At 41.4% G+C, this 14,897-nt stretch overlaps 1 long non-coding RNA gene and 1 pseudogene across 1 annotated transcript; both read right to left on the bottom strand.

Annotated features, from left to right (window-relative positions):
- Positions 1-2,670: 2,670 nt before the first annotated feature.
- LOC132504326 (small ribosomal subunit protein uS8-like) lies at positions 2,671-3,053 on the bottom strand (annotated as a pseudogene).
- A 3,948-nt stretch (positions 3,054-7,001) lies between these two features.
- On the bottom strand, positions 7,002-13,985 carry LOC132504321 (uncharacterized). Its single transcript, XR_009534847.1, has 3 exons — positions 13,906-13,985; positions 8,393-9,641; positions 7,002-7,547 (listed from the first exon to the last, which is right to left on the bottom strand). It is a non-coding gene; the product is annotated as an uncharacterized LOC132504321 (long non-coding RNA).
- Positions 13,986-14,897: the final 912 nt, after the last annotated feature.

The raw sequence follows: 14,897 nt of genomic DNA, 5'->3' as shown, positions 1-14,897 counted from the left end.
CTGAAGCCCACATGCCTAGAGTCCATGCTTTGCAACAAGAGAAGCCACCACAGCGAGAAACCTACGCACCGCAACGAAGAGTAGCCCCCGCTCTCCGCAACTAGAGAAAGCCTGCATGCAGCAACAAAGACCCAATACAGACAAAAAATAAATAAATTTATTAAAAAAGAAAGTGAGAGAGAGAAGAGAGATGTACTTTATGGAATTGGCTCACACAATTATGGAGGCTGGCAAGACCAAAATCTGAAGGGTGGGCTCGCATGCTGGAGACCCAAGGAAGAGTTGGTGTTGCAGTTCAAGTCCAAAGGCTGTCTGCTGGCAGAATTTCCTCTTGCTTGGGGGAAGTCAATCTTTTGTTCTATTCAGGCCTTCAACTGATTAGGTGAGGCCCACCCACATTATGGAGGGCAACCTGCTTTACTCAAAGTCCATCCATTTAAATGTTACTCTCATGCAAAACACCCTCACAGACACACCCAGAGTAGCGTTTGACCAAATATCTGGGCACTACAGCCCAGCCAAGTGGACGCATAAAATTAACCATCACAGCGTCGAGTGGGCAGCCTCATCAGCCTAGAAGACTGTCCCTCCTCAAGCATCAGAGAGTACCAGGCACAGGTAGTCAGTAACAGGGGTGTCCTTCTTTCCCACGTTGTAGAGGGGTGGCTAAAAGAACTAGATAGACCCCCCCAATCCATCAGAACACCACCTGGCCAGAATGGTATTCATCCCCTCTGGAAGTCACAGTGTTAGAAAGAACGAGCGAGACTAATAGTGCCATCTGAAGAAGGTCCTTGTTGCCAGCGCACGTTTGCATAGGGTCCTGAATGAGGACGGAGGGACACGTCACGACCTCAGTAAGGAGGAGCGAATTGTTGGCTGTACGAGGGTGAGGCCAGGAGTGGACTGACATGGCTCAAACCCCACTCTGCTTAGATATTTGCCTTCTCAGTGCTTTGAAGGCTGTACCCCAGGCTTTTGTTTACCATTGGTTTTCCCAGAAATCAAAATCCCTCTAGAAAAACTTAGTCACGTTGTGGATTATGTCCACCTTTATGAGTTTCACAGGAGTACACAACGAATGGGAGACGGTCTATCTTGTAGAAGAATTTGGCAAAAGGAGACTCTTGTGACTCAGTTCAGGGCAGTTAAGGTTCCCACTGTCTCTCTACTGAAAAGCAATCCACACACAAAGCCAGTAAAATCAACAGCAGAGCAGAGAAGAAGCCATTGTTACCGCTGCGGAGTGAACCACTTTAAGGGGTCTTGTCACACCCTGCAGGCTTGGAAGTTCCGAGTTCCAGGTTTGCTTCCACTGAGCAAACCAAACCAGCCATCTATAGACTTACATGACATGAACTAAATCAGACCAAGCCTAAGAGAAATGAGCTCAGTGACGCTGTAACAGATCCCCCATCTCTTCTCTCCCTGATGGCTTGCGAACTCCTGAGGGCAGGGTCCTGGCTTTGTTCTCTGCTGTGTCCCCAGAACCTGGCGCATCACAACCCCGCTCCGTAAACTTCTGTGGGACTGATTTGCCGATTAAATAAAGTTCAAGGCTTCCCTGGTGGCGCAGTGGTTGGGAGTCCGCCTGCCGATGCAGGGGACGCGGGTTCGTGCCCCGGTCCGGGAGGATCCCACATACCGCGGAGCGGCTGGGCCCGTGGGCCGTGGCCGCTGAGCCTGCGCGTCCGGAGCCTGTGCTCCGCAACGGGAGAGGCCACAGCAGTGAGAGGCCCGCGTAGCGCAAAAATAAATAAATAAATAAATAACGTTCAAAGCAATCTTTCTGTAAGTATGGACACACATCACAGTGGTCAAAAAGGAACGGGACTTTTTGGTAGGAAAGTTGGAATGTTCTTGGAGTGTTTAAATTTTGAAATGAATTTATTTATAAAATGCCACCACCTCTGCCCGTCTGCTTGGCCCTCTCTAAAGTGAGACTGGGGAATGGCATATTTCCTTAGCACCATACAATGCTCTGGGGCACACTTGATAGGTAAACATGGCAGGGTGGGTAGCACCCAAACTATTCATTCACAACAGCCCTTTCCCTTCCTAGCAGAGAGACAGAAGTTCCTGGAAGAGTCTACCAGGCTGCTTAATCTGCCTGGATTTTAACTCTTTGAGGGCAGAGACTGTATCTTGTCCCCAGAACCTATCCTATTGCCTGACACATACAAAGTGTGCTCAGATGATGGCTATCAAATGTTTATGTTCAATTTTTTCTTGCCCTGCAAGGAGACTAGAGCGTGGGGGGATTTCAAAAAGCCTGTGATAACAGAAAGCTGGTAAAGTGAGCAAAGCTGATTACACTGGAAAATCAGAAAGAATTAAGAGGATTAACAGTTAATATTGACAAAGAGGCAACACTTGAAGAGAACAACTAGAATATTGAGCAGGTGGAGATGATAAGAAGACCAGAGTAAAGAAAGATAACCAGACCTCGAGTGAGTACTTACACTGCCGGGATATAGAACAGGTTCTGATTTATATAAAAAGATGGAGAGCAAGAGGTTGGGTCTTAAGGAGATTCAAAGAACATGGAAGGTAGAGTTCCCAATTCTAAAGAGCTTACACATTATACTTTGTGTGTGTGTGTGTGTGTGTGTGTGTGTGTGTGTGTGTGTGTCCACTGAGGCATTTTATGTGCACCGATGTATTACATCCCTAGAAAAAGAATCCCAGGATTTTCCCTCCTGTGTGTTTTCATATTGCTTCATGGTCCATGATGCCAGCTGAGGTTGGCAATACAATGAAATCAAACTGACGTGAAGGGAGCAGGTTATTCTACCATTTTTCCAGATCTTTGAATTGCACATGAAATCTGGGGCTGATCACTCCACACCAGCTTAGCCTGCCTGTGAGGTTCACAACAATTTTCCCAGCTCTGTGATCAATGATTTCAAACTCGCCAACGTAACCATATGCTTCACCATCACAGTTAGAAACTGCATGATGACTTCGGAGGATGGCCTAATGAGAACCTGGGGTTTGCCTCTCTTTTCAGCATCATTGATGCTCTTGAGAGTATCCGCCAGGACCTTCATGGGCACCACGACAGTGACACGGAAAGATGGCAGAAAGCAACACTTTTTCATTAACGATAACCTGGACCAAGTGTCATAGCAAGAAATAATAATTTAATAATCAGGGATTATTATCAGCTTAAATAATACCTATAATATGAATATTATATTTTATATACAAATATATGTTATATATAAATATTATACATTTACAACTATATTTCTCTTTCATAAACTAAGTCATAGGTTAAAACCCCACAAGTAAACAACAGTGTCCTACTGTAGAGCGCAGGGAACTATATTCAATATCCCGTGATAAGCCATAATGGAAAAGAATATGAAAAAGAATATGTGTGCATATATATATGTATATATAACTGAATCACTTTGCTGTACAGCAGAAATTAACAGGACATTGCAAATCAACTACACTTCAATAAAGTTAAAAAATAAAAATTCAAACTTAAAAAACCCCCACAAGTATATTTAAAATTTGCATTTGTCATCTTGAAACAGGAACTGACGCATTTAGTGCTTTCCAATGAATAAGCCCTACAATCACCGTTTGAATGCTGAAAGCTCTCCAGCTCCTCTCAAAAGCCACTCATCACATTACAACTAACTATAAAGTGGACCCAAAATTAATGCCGGTACTTTCATTCTTGTAGGGGCAACGAATCCTGACGATTTGGGGGACATGAAACTTTCTCCCAAGTTTATATATTTCACTGTAGATGGTTTTTGTTCCCATAGACCAACCATTTAAAAGATGTGTAGTTGTGTTTTCTATGCAAAGATTAATGTGTACTTCCGGAAATAAAAGTGGAACTAAATTAAAATTGACAAATAAAGAAACATAAAATTTGAACTCTGCTCACATTTCCACAAGCAGCTGAATGTTGTTTTGCCTTGAATAAGATGAAATTATAATGAGGCCTTGGTTACAGTGATGTCCATGTCGGGGTAAAGTCTGACATCTATTCAATTTTGACTTTTCTTTCTGATGGCCGTAACTGCTGAAAAGTCCAATACACGAAACTCTGAGGAGGTGTTCAATAAAATCAGAATTCTATAGTTCATTGTGAGACAGGCCTGGGGCCCTTTGCTGCAGGGCTGCAATGCTTGCCCCTGGACAAATGTCTCCTCGAGCTACAAAACGCAAGTAAACTATAAGGGACTAAAAATAACTGTGTGCGTGCACAGTTGGGGCAAGTTCTGGCCAAAAGATACAAAAAGACCAAAAAAAGCCCAACTGCCACTTCTGAAGAGCCGGGAGCAAAAACAAGGTGTCGGGAGCATAAGCAGGGTACTGCGCATGACCCTGCACTCAGCACCACAAAGTGGTGGGCAAAACACCTAAGCCACCCTTCCGGCCCGACCCCTGGACCCATCCCTACCCTCACCCCATATAGCGAACCAGCCTGCCTCCCTCAGCAAGGGAACTTGTTGCTTGTCCTCACTCCCCTCTGCTGCAGCAGGGGCCCTAATAAAGCCTTGCCTGAATTTCTTGTCTGGCCTCTGATCAATTTCTATTGATTAAGGAGGCCAAGAACCCTGATTGGTAACAACTGTGTTAGAAGAGCCCAGGCTTATGTCAAGATTCCCTGGAAACCCCAATTCTTTAAATGTAACTAATGCCCCATCATTTCCTTTGTCTATGAGGTGACCTTAGGAAAATCTGCAACCCTGATACTGTCCTCAAAGATAAGAATTTTTTGAAAAGGAGACAAGTCATAAGCAGAGACCTTAGGGCTTATGCTGTTAGGAGCCTCCAACCTTCTCATCCCCTCACTCTCTCGTCTTCTCTTTCACAGCCCCTCAATCCTATTTGCTTCCATACTTGAGTCCTTGCCTATTCCCACCCATCAACAACCTTCTCCAGAGTTCAACCAACTCTGTGTCCCTATGCAACAGCCAAGGAGGACCCCAAGCCCACTGCTGCCAGAGAGAAGGACGGCAACCCAAGTGTGGTCTGAACCATTTCCCGCCAGAAGCACCGTTAACACCGTGATTGGGTTTTGTAACAGACGGTTCCCTTATGAAGCCATTATGAGCAAACCAGGTGGGCTGGCCTTTGGGCTAATCCCATTTGTTCCTATCAAAAGATACGTTCCAAGTTCCACAAAACCCATCAACACTGGCTTTGGTAGCACCGTGTGTTCAGAGCCCAGGCGCCGCTTTCAGAGGGAGTCACATTTGTTACTACACACGAGTTGCACCCTCTTTAGTTTTACTAGAACAGGGCCGAGATCCAGGTTTATTTTATTCCTGTGGGAATAAATATATGACTGAAGCCTATCCATGGCCCAAGTGTCAGACACAGAAGTTAACATTAAAAGAAATAAAAATGGAAGGTAAAATCTCCTAACCATCTTTTTCCACTGCCAGGCAGATTTCTATTTTCTTAATATTTTGTTCTAAGAGCAGAGTGGAGGGCTGCCATTTTCACTGTGCTATCCCACAGAGCCTTCTTGGGCCAACTAAGCTAACAGGGAAGCTGAAAGCATCATGGGTTGTCTCAGATTAGAGAGCTAACCTTTCTCCTGACTGCCATCTTCCCAACTTGGTAAAAGTCGAGCCTTACTGGGCTACATCTCAACGGATTCCTAATTAGCTTTGGCCTTGTGTCCTTAGAGGCTAAGATCTCTGTAGAACATTAAGTTGGACATGGAGAGAATGTCCTTGGAAGTGTACACACTCAGAACGTAACTCCCCGTGCATTTTCAGGTCTTAAATCGCTTCACTAGTATCTCCACTCTTAGCTGCTAGTTAATGAGAATGAAGCCGCTGTTTTAAATCTGCTGGATAATGTATGACTAATTGAAGACATACAGGTTTGTCTTGCCTCTCACACTATTATAATCTCGTGGTCCCGCCAAACGCACAAATCTTCATCACAGCAAGCTCTCTGTGTTTGTGGTGGCAAACCTCCAAAACAGTGTTGTTTGGCAAAAACAGGAGTGTTTTTAGCAACAAAATTCAAGACAATTGTGTGCTAAAACGTGAACCCAGTATAGCGAGGGCCAATTAACTGAGCATCTGTTGCATCTGGGCCCAAGCTATTAACCTCAATCTTGATTATCTTCACGTGTAAAACAAAGGAATCCCAGGTCTAGGCGTACTTTACTTTTTTTTTTTTTTTCACATAAATCAGAGATCCAAATTTGTTTGCAAATGTTCTCTGGACGTTTGAAGCCCTTCGGATAATTCAGTGGAGTTTTCTGTTTGCTTGTTTTAGTTTCTTGTGAAATTTGTTCTTTAAAGGTCTACTTAAATGTTTAGGTTTATATGCCTAATGTAAGAAAATCATCTGTCAGATGGCACGATTTTGAATGAAACTAAAAGAAACTCCAAGTCAAAGTGACTTAATAAAGAGTATTTAGGACCCACGTACCTGAAAAGTCGAGGAGTGAGGAAGACATCAGACGCGGTGGAATTAGAACTTTAGCTCCGTTTATCTGTGCTTTCAGTTTCCTACTCCAGGATGGCTGCCAGCAACTGGGGTTACGTACCACCTCCTTCCTAACCTGGAGGAGAAAGCGCCTCACCTCGCGTCTCTCGTTCTATAAACCTGAACGAATCATAGTAGCTATTAGAATGCCAGGCGTTGATTGGTTTATGCCTGGGGCACGAGCTTCATCCCCCCACCAATCACATGGCCGGAAAGAGGCACAGGCTGTTTGGCTTACGCCAATCAGAACCTCGCCGTAGAGTTCCTGCTGGGTTCAGCCCACCTGAACCACCTGGATACTCTGCAATGGGGTGGGGGCGGGGGGCTGTGGTTCACCTAGAAATGGGAGAGGTGATGGATGCTACAAAAGCAACTATTGAATGCCAACGGCACCATTTTCTTCAAAAAAAAAAAAAACTGCTTTTTCTTTTTCGAATTGTCATGAGACTACAGATATTGTTTAGAAGCAGCATTTAATTTTATTTTAGAGTCGAAAGAGAAAGATAGAAATAGGACCGTATTTATCTACACAAAAGAACAATTTTATCAATATTATCACGGTTAGGAATCCAAGCGTTCTGGAATCTGAGTCCTTTGATTTAAATTGTGTCTCCGTCACTTACTAGCTGCATGATATTGGGTAAGTCAATTGGCATCTGTGTCTCGGTAAATGAGGATGACAGTAGTGCCTACATCATCAGCACTAAATGAAAGCACACATGCAAATAAATCTTGTAGCAATAATAAGTGCGCCATGATGTTACCCATCCTTCACAATGTGGCTTCTATGGGCAGGGACCTCGCCTGCCTTATTCACTGCTGTAACCCCAGTGGCTGGCATATAATAGGTGTCCGATAAATACTTGTGGGAAGAATGAATGAATCTCCTTTCCTCCATCTCTAACTCTCAACATAAGAGTAAAGAAGAGGAAAGAGTTAAGCAAATTAGAGGCCAGTACAGCTGGGGCCAGTTCTTGGTTGACGGCCAGCACGAAAATCCAGGAGGAACAGGGTTTGGAGTTGTAGAGCCACTTTGACTGCGGTTGGAAAAGTGCAGCTGACAGGGTCTGGAAGAGAAGAGAGAAGTGTTTGCTAAATCCCACAGCACGGGCATTTTTTCTTTCTTTCTTTCTTTTTAAGCCTGAGAAGCAAAGGATGAAACTGTATCATCTGGTTCAGTAACATAATCTTAAAATAAAATGAAAAAATCGGAGAGTTTCTCTGTGGGAAAAGAGAACAAGAGGATTCAAAGGAAAAAAGACAATGGAGAATTTAATCCAAAACATCTAAAAGCATGTCTTTTTTTCAGGGATTTTCAGATATTGTCTACAGAAAGAGAAAAAAAATTGAAAGAGAGAGAATACAACTGTGAAGATGTTTCAAACATGAGGACTCACATGAATCTTTAAAAAATACCTACAAGAATTCCTTATTCGTGCAGATAAACATGCTCAATTTTGATCCTCCCCCTTCCCCTCTCCCCCAAATCTTTATCAGCTGGGCTTCTACCAAGATGTGGCAGAATATGGACTACACATGGGCCCTGCTCAGTGAGAAGAAACAAAACTAAGCTAAACTCTGCTCCCAACACACAGTAAGTGAATATTCACTTTGGAATATTCAGAGAAACAATATTCTGTTTTAAGCAGAAGTCGTGTGGAAGACATAACAAATGCACCATTTCACATTTTTGTTTTAAATACACTGTTTAGTTTAGAATAGCTTTAGATTTACAGCAAGCTTACCAAAAAAAAAAAAAAAAAGTACAGGTAGTTTCCATATATACCCTGTGCCCAGTATCCCCTGTTAAGATCTAACATGAATATGTTCATTAATCATAACTAATGAACCAATATTGACACATTGTTATTAACTGAAGCTCATACCTTATTCAGATGCCTTTAGTTTTTACCTAGTGCTTTGCTCCAGGATTCCATCCAGGGTCTCACGTCACAGTTAGTCATCACGTCTCCTTAGGATCCATTAAACTGTGACAGTTTTAGACTTTGCTTCTTTTGGGTGACCTGGACACTTTGGAGAAATTCTGTAAAGTGGCCCTCAATTTGGGTTTGTCTGATGTTTTTCTTTTGCTTCGACTGGGATTATAGTTTGGGGGAGGTAAAGTGCCGTTCTCACTACGTCATATCAAGGGTACATTATCAACATGAATTACCACTGATGATGTTACTCTTCTGTACTTTTACCCCCTTTCCATACTGTATCTTTGGAAGAAAGTCACTGCACACAGTGTAGGGAGTTGTGCTCTACCTCCTCAAGGGGGCAGTATCCACATACATTTTTTTAAAATTCTAATGTATAGGAATTTGTCTCTTCTCCCCACTTATCTGTATATTCAGTCATTTATATTAGTATGGACTTGCATGAGTCTACTAGGGCTGCCATAACAAAATACCATAGACTGGGTGGCTTCAATAATAGAAATTAATTTTCTTGCTGTTCTGGAGGCTGGAACTCTAAGATCTAGGTAATAAGAGGGTTGGTTCCTGATGAGACCTCTCTCCTCAGTTTACAGATGGCTACCTTCTCACCATATCCTCACTGTGCACATACCAAGAGAGAAGGATTTCTGGTGTCTCTTCCTCTTAAAAGGGCACTAGTCCTTCGGGTCTAGGACCCCACCCTTATGACCTCATTTAGCCTTATTTACTTCCTTAAAGGCCCTATTTCCAAATAGAGTATCACCGGGGGTTAGGGCTTCAGCAAATAATTGTGGGGGGGGGGGAGGATACAATTCAGCCCATAACAGGGCTCAGAATTATTTATTTTAGACTTTGGGTTATAATCCAATACTATATTATTTATTTTGCTCTTCAAGTAGCCTGTGGGAGCTCTTTCAGCTGACTCTTGTGTCCCCTTGACATATCCCATCAGTTTGGTTTTTGAGTACTTCCTTATTTTCTGTGCTACAAGATACCCCAGGTTCATCTTGTATATTACATGCTCCAGCCTTAGAATCAGCTGTTTCTCCAAAGGACCTGAATTCCTTCTATTGGACAATGGTATCAGAAACCCAGATCTGGTTCCTGGGTTTGCTTGTTGCTGTTGAATGCTATTGCCTCTAGGCCCTCTCGGCAATAGCAGTTCTTTTAGTGCTTTTTATGTTGACTTTTCAGAGTCTGATATAGTGTCTTGTCCCAAACCTAAAAAGGAGAAATAGGTTGATAGAAAAGGTAAGTTCTTGGGAATCAGACAGAAATCCTGTGATTTACCATCAGGTTTCACCACTTACCAGACAAGTAACCTCCTGCAAGTTACTTAACCCCATAAAGTTTAGGTTTCCTTATTTTTAAAATGGAATATTTAAAAATATGTTAAGAGATTATGTACATAAAGGGCAAAGCAAACCATAAAGCTCATGATCAATAAATATTAGTAACCCCTTATCATATCATGGGCCACCTATTATGTCTGCAATTTGGACTTTTGAGCAAGAGATAATTGCACAAAAACTACTTTGGTAAGTAGTTTTCTCCACATGCAAAATCCAATGCAAGAATAAGTTGACTTATTTATGAAGATTCTGTCCTGTATTTCAAACTAGCTATTGGACAACTCTAAATGGGTATATAGATATTACTTCAAATTTGAAATATTTTAAGCTAAATTCTTTTCCCTAAACTGAGTCCCACGTTGGAATTTTTTTTTTTTTTTTTTGGCTGTCCTACGTGGCTGGTGGGATCTTAGTTGCCCAACTAGGGATTCAACCCGCCCCCATGGCAGTGAAAGCTCCAAGTCCTAACCACTGGACTGCCAGGGAATTCTCCCAACATTAGATTTTTACATTTCTAAAAGGAGTAGTACCATAGTTTATCCTAATTATCCAGATTCAAACTCTGATAATACCAGACTAGATATTTCAGACTAACCCTCCTGCTAAGTATAATTTTAAAATATTGACAAAGGAGACAGAGAAAGAAAAATACCATATTGCTTATATGTAGAATCTAAAAAAAAAAAAAAATGGTATAAATGAATCTATTTACAAAACAGAAATAGAGTCACAGATATACAAAACAAACTTATGGTTACCAAGGGGGAAAGAGAGGGGCATAAACTGGGAGATTGGGATTGATATATATACACTACTATATATAAAATAGATAACTAATAAGAACCTGCTGTATAGCATAGGGAACTCTATTCAATACTCTGTAACGACCTATATGGGAATAGGTTCACTTTGCTGTACAGCAGAAACTAACTCAACATTCAATAAAAATTAATTAAAATTTTTAAAAAATAAAATAAAATAAAATATTGACAAAGTATTTTTCAATAGTCTTAAAGACATAGGAGCATTTATAAGTCATTAAGGAATTGTCAAGCCAGTGTCCAAAGAAGAAGGAAATTCAGAGAGGGTAGCCAATATCTGGAGCCATTTTTCCCTAGAAGAATTTTCTATTCCTCTAATGAAATGGAATACTGAGAGGCTGGGGTGGATAGGACCTAACGGGACGAAGGGAACAAAAATCGTAATCCATGGTCTTGCAACGAGGTGTTCAATGGCAAATACTCCATATTTAGTGTTGAGACTCTAAAAGTCTATACTCTAAGGAGGAATTGGAAATAGATTGGCCCTCCCAGAGACTGAAGCTCAGCTTCAAGTCATCTCAATCTCTGGAAATTGATTAAAATGAGTGAGTGGTATGACTGCTCATAGTCGCCTGCCAAAAATAAGCGTTAAATACTATTTGAATGAAGAGGACATCACTGCAGGGCTCAAGTTACTTGTGTAGTTTTTCATATATGATACCCTGGCATTTAATTTTTTTAATATGTTCTTATTTGAAAGGCACCAAGTAAACAAGATAATGTGATCAAAACACAAGAGAAACAACAGATGATATAAATAAACCCCTCCCCCATAATTCACATAATGAAGTTAACAGACACAATCTTTAAAATAACTCCAAAAATGTTTAATAAAACAAAAACCAAGATTGAGATCTTTGACAGAGAACTGGAAACTATAAAAATAAAATAACCTATGGCAATTCTTTAACTTAAGGGTACACTAACCAAATTTTAGAATTTGATGGACCAATTTAGTAGCAGATTAGTCACAATTATAGAGCTAATCAGTGAACTGGTAGATAAATCACAAGAAAATATTAAGATGAAACATGTAGAACAAAACAGATGGAAAATATCAACATAAAATAACAATAGAGGCTCTACTGTGAGAAGGTCAAACATACACTAATTGGAATCTCGAAAGAAGATGAGAGAGACGGTGGGAAAGAAGGAATACTTGAAGAGATAATAACTGAGAATTTTTTTAAAGATGAAAGATATTAACCCACAGGTTCAAGAAGTTCTATACCTCATGAAGTATAAATAAAAAGAAAATCACAACTACACATATAAAAAGCACTAAAACAAAAACTTTTCACTACCCATCCCCACTGCATTGCACCATCCTAATTCTGACCTTTATTTTTTCACAAGTAGACTAATATATTTATGTAACTACTATTCTCTATTTCTCCCTCATTTACAAAGCTGTCAAATTAATATTCCTCAAACATCATTTCTTATCCAGAAAATACTCAGAATTATTTGGTAACCTCTCTACAACCTGATATTGCCCAAAGGAGTGTTAATTGAGAAGGATCAACTAAGACAGCAGGACCCAAGGTCCCCAGTGAAGGGCAAGCACATGTGGATAAGTGAAAGGAAAGATTACATAATTCCATGAGTAATCCATAAGCAATCAGAAGTGTAAGTAATAATAATGACTAACACTCATAATGCTTTTCATATGGACCCTCATAGGTTGATGTATTTTAACTCATTTAGTCCTCACAACTCCATATGATATACTGTTAGTATCTTCATTTTACAGTTGGGAAAACAGAGATGGTAAGTAACTTGCCCATGGTCACACAGCTAAGTGACAAAGCTGAGCTATGGACCTATATATCTGGCTCCAGAACCCATGTTCTTAATACCTACTGTCTCTGCACGTATGAGCAGCAATGGTTTCTAAACAGAATCATAGTAGGACTGAGCGGACAGCAAGGATTAGAGTTCAGTAGAGAAATGTTAACAGTGTTTAAAGCTAATCTCTCACCTCCCAAGAGTGAGATTCACGTGAATGAGATCACACTGTGACTAAGGGCTAGACAGCAATCTTAACATCACTATAAAAAGAATTAAGTTTTAGAGCCCTTCTCTCCCTGGGATTACCATTATTTCCACGATTTGGTATGAAAATATGTAGTGGCACAGGTTTTTCAGGGATTTCATAGGAAGTCACTCTAACATCTACATTGAACAAGTGCTCCTCGCAAACCAGTTGAAAAATGGCTAAGCTTAATCCATTTGGTTTAGTTTTCTCCCTCCAGAAATGCTACTTGGCATCTTTCTTTTTCTTTTATGAGAGTGTTTTAACTTTCATCTTCTGGTTTTAATTTAACTTGTCATATTTCTAGTTTTTTGTGCATGTGCTCAGAGGCCTCTGGGAAAAGGACACATTTTTTAATAAGTCAAAACAATAAAACCCAGAAAGGTCAACTTAAGTCAATTAGTCACGTTTCAAGCAATCTAAGTAGAAGACAAGAAATTCACTTCCAGCCTTCAAATTGTTCTCTCAAAGACTGCTAACCCTAAAGACACAGACATAGGGAATGGACTTGAGGACACGGGGAGGGGAAGGGTAAGCTGGGAAGAAGTGAGAGAGTGGCATGGACATATATACACAACCAAATGTAAAATAGATAGCTAGTGGGAAGCAGCCACATAGCACAGGGAGATCAGCTCGGTGCTTTTTGACCACCTAGAGGAGCGGGATAGGGACGGTGGGAGGGAGACACAAGAGGGAGAGGATAGGGGGATACATGTTTATGTATAGCTGATTCACTTTGTTATAAAGCAGAAACTAACACACCACTGTAAAGCAATTATACTCCAATAAAGATGTTAAAAAAATAAAAGAAGACTGCTAACCCTGGAAACAGACTAGGGCATTCCTGCACAGAGAGAATTAAAGTGATCAAGGTCATGGGTACAGATAACTTAACTGTCATGGTAAGCAGGAAGCCTTTGAATGTAAGTTACACAGATGACAAAATGCATGGATACCATAGGAGGCGTATGGCATTCTATAGGGGCTCTAAATGTCCTAACTTGGTTCCATGTCTTAGCACAGATGAATTCTGCTAAGATTGAACTTTTCTAAGTCAGGGGCCCCAAGGGACCCCAAGCCATAGGGTCCCTTGTTTTCCATGTCGGTGTGAGCAGAGTAACAACCTCATCTTTTTTTAAAGTTGCATCATTAATAGTCCATTTTATTCTTTGGTTGACCATGTGGCCATGTTCTTCGGAGGTAAGTGCTCTCCTAGAATCTTCCCCACACCCATTCTTCTCTAACCACTCCCTGTTAGTTTTGCTCCTGGCGCTCACCCACTTAATTCTATTCTTATCAGGTTGCCATCTCCTCACTGCATCGTAAGCTCCAGGAAGGGAAGAACCGTATCTCTTAAGTTCACAAGCGTATCTCCAGGGCTGGCACAGGACCTAAGACATAGCTGGCGCTCATATTTGTTGACGGGATAAAAAGAAGGGATAAACAAATAGAAAATTAGGTAGGCCAGTGAGATGGAGTGGAATAGAGTCCTTGCACGAGTGACATGGAAATCTGATTTGATTAATAGCTAGCTGGGAAAATGTGAAATACTGTTTTTATGGGCAAATTCTTTCCTACCCTCCCCCCTCCCTTCTTTCCTTCCTTCTCTCCTTATTTTCTCTCTTCTTTTTCCCTTTTTCCCTGATTTGCAAAGCTACCACAAGGAAATAAAGATGGTGATAAACGTGAGAGAGACCAACTCAACTTTGGGAACTTTGTAATGAAAAGGTCATCTAAATGGCGAGACTACATCATTTTTTCACAAGAAAATCTCACACGCTTTAATAGGATCACAGACACTAGAGGGCAGTCCTAGACACCCTCCTAGCATCTTCCCACCGTGGAATAAACACAGCAACCTAGTTTGGGGTTTAAAACACACTCAGAGGGCTTCCTTGGTGGGGCAGTGGTTAAGAATCCGCCTGGCGGTGCAGGAAACACGGGTTCGAGCCCTGGTCCAGGAAGATCCCACATGCCGCGGAGCAACTAAGCCCATGTGTCACAACTACTGAGCCTGCACTCTAGAGCCCGTGCTCCGCAACAAGAGAAGCCACTGCAATGAGAAGCCCGCACACCACAACGAAGAGTAGCCCCCCGCTCACCGCAACTAGAGAAAGCCCAGGCGCAGCAACAAGGACCCAACACAGCCAAAAATAAATAAATAAAATTAAAAAAAAAAAGAGAAAAGAAAACACACTCAGATCACCAATCAGATGCTCCAGCCTTCATCTCCTCCCATAAGCGGAGGACTCCTCTGTGACTCCCCCAC

Source organism: Lagenorhynchus albirostris, chromosome 1, assembly GCF_949774975.1.
Source record: "Lagenorhynchus albirostris chromosome 1, mLagAlb1.1, whole genome shotgun sequence".
Lineage (NCBI taxonomy): Eukaryota > Metazoa > Chordata > Mammalia > Artiodactyla > Delphinidae > Lagenorhynchus > Lagenorhynchus albirostris.
This window is presented reverse-complemented; position numbering and strand designations above follow the sequence as displayed.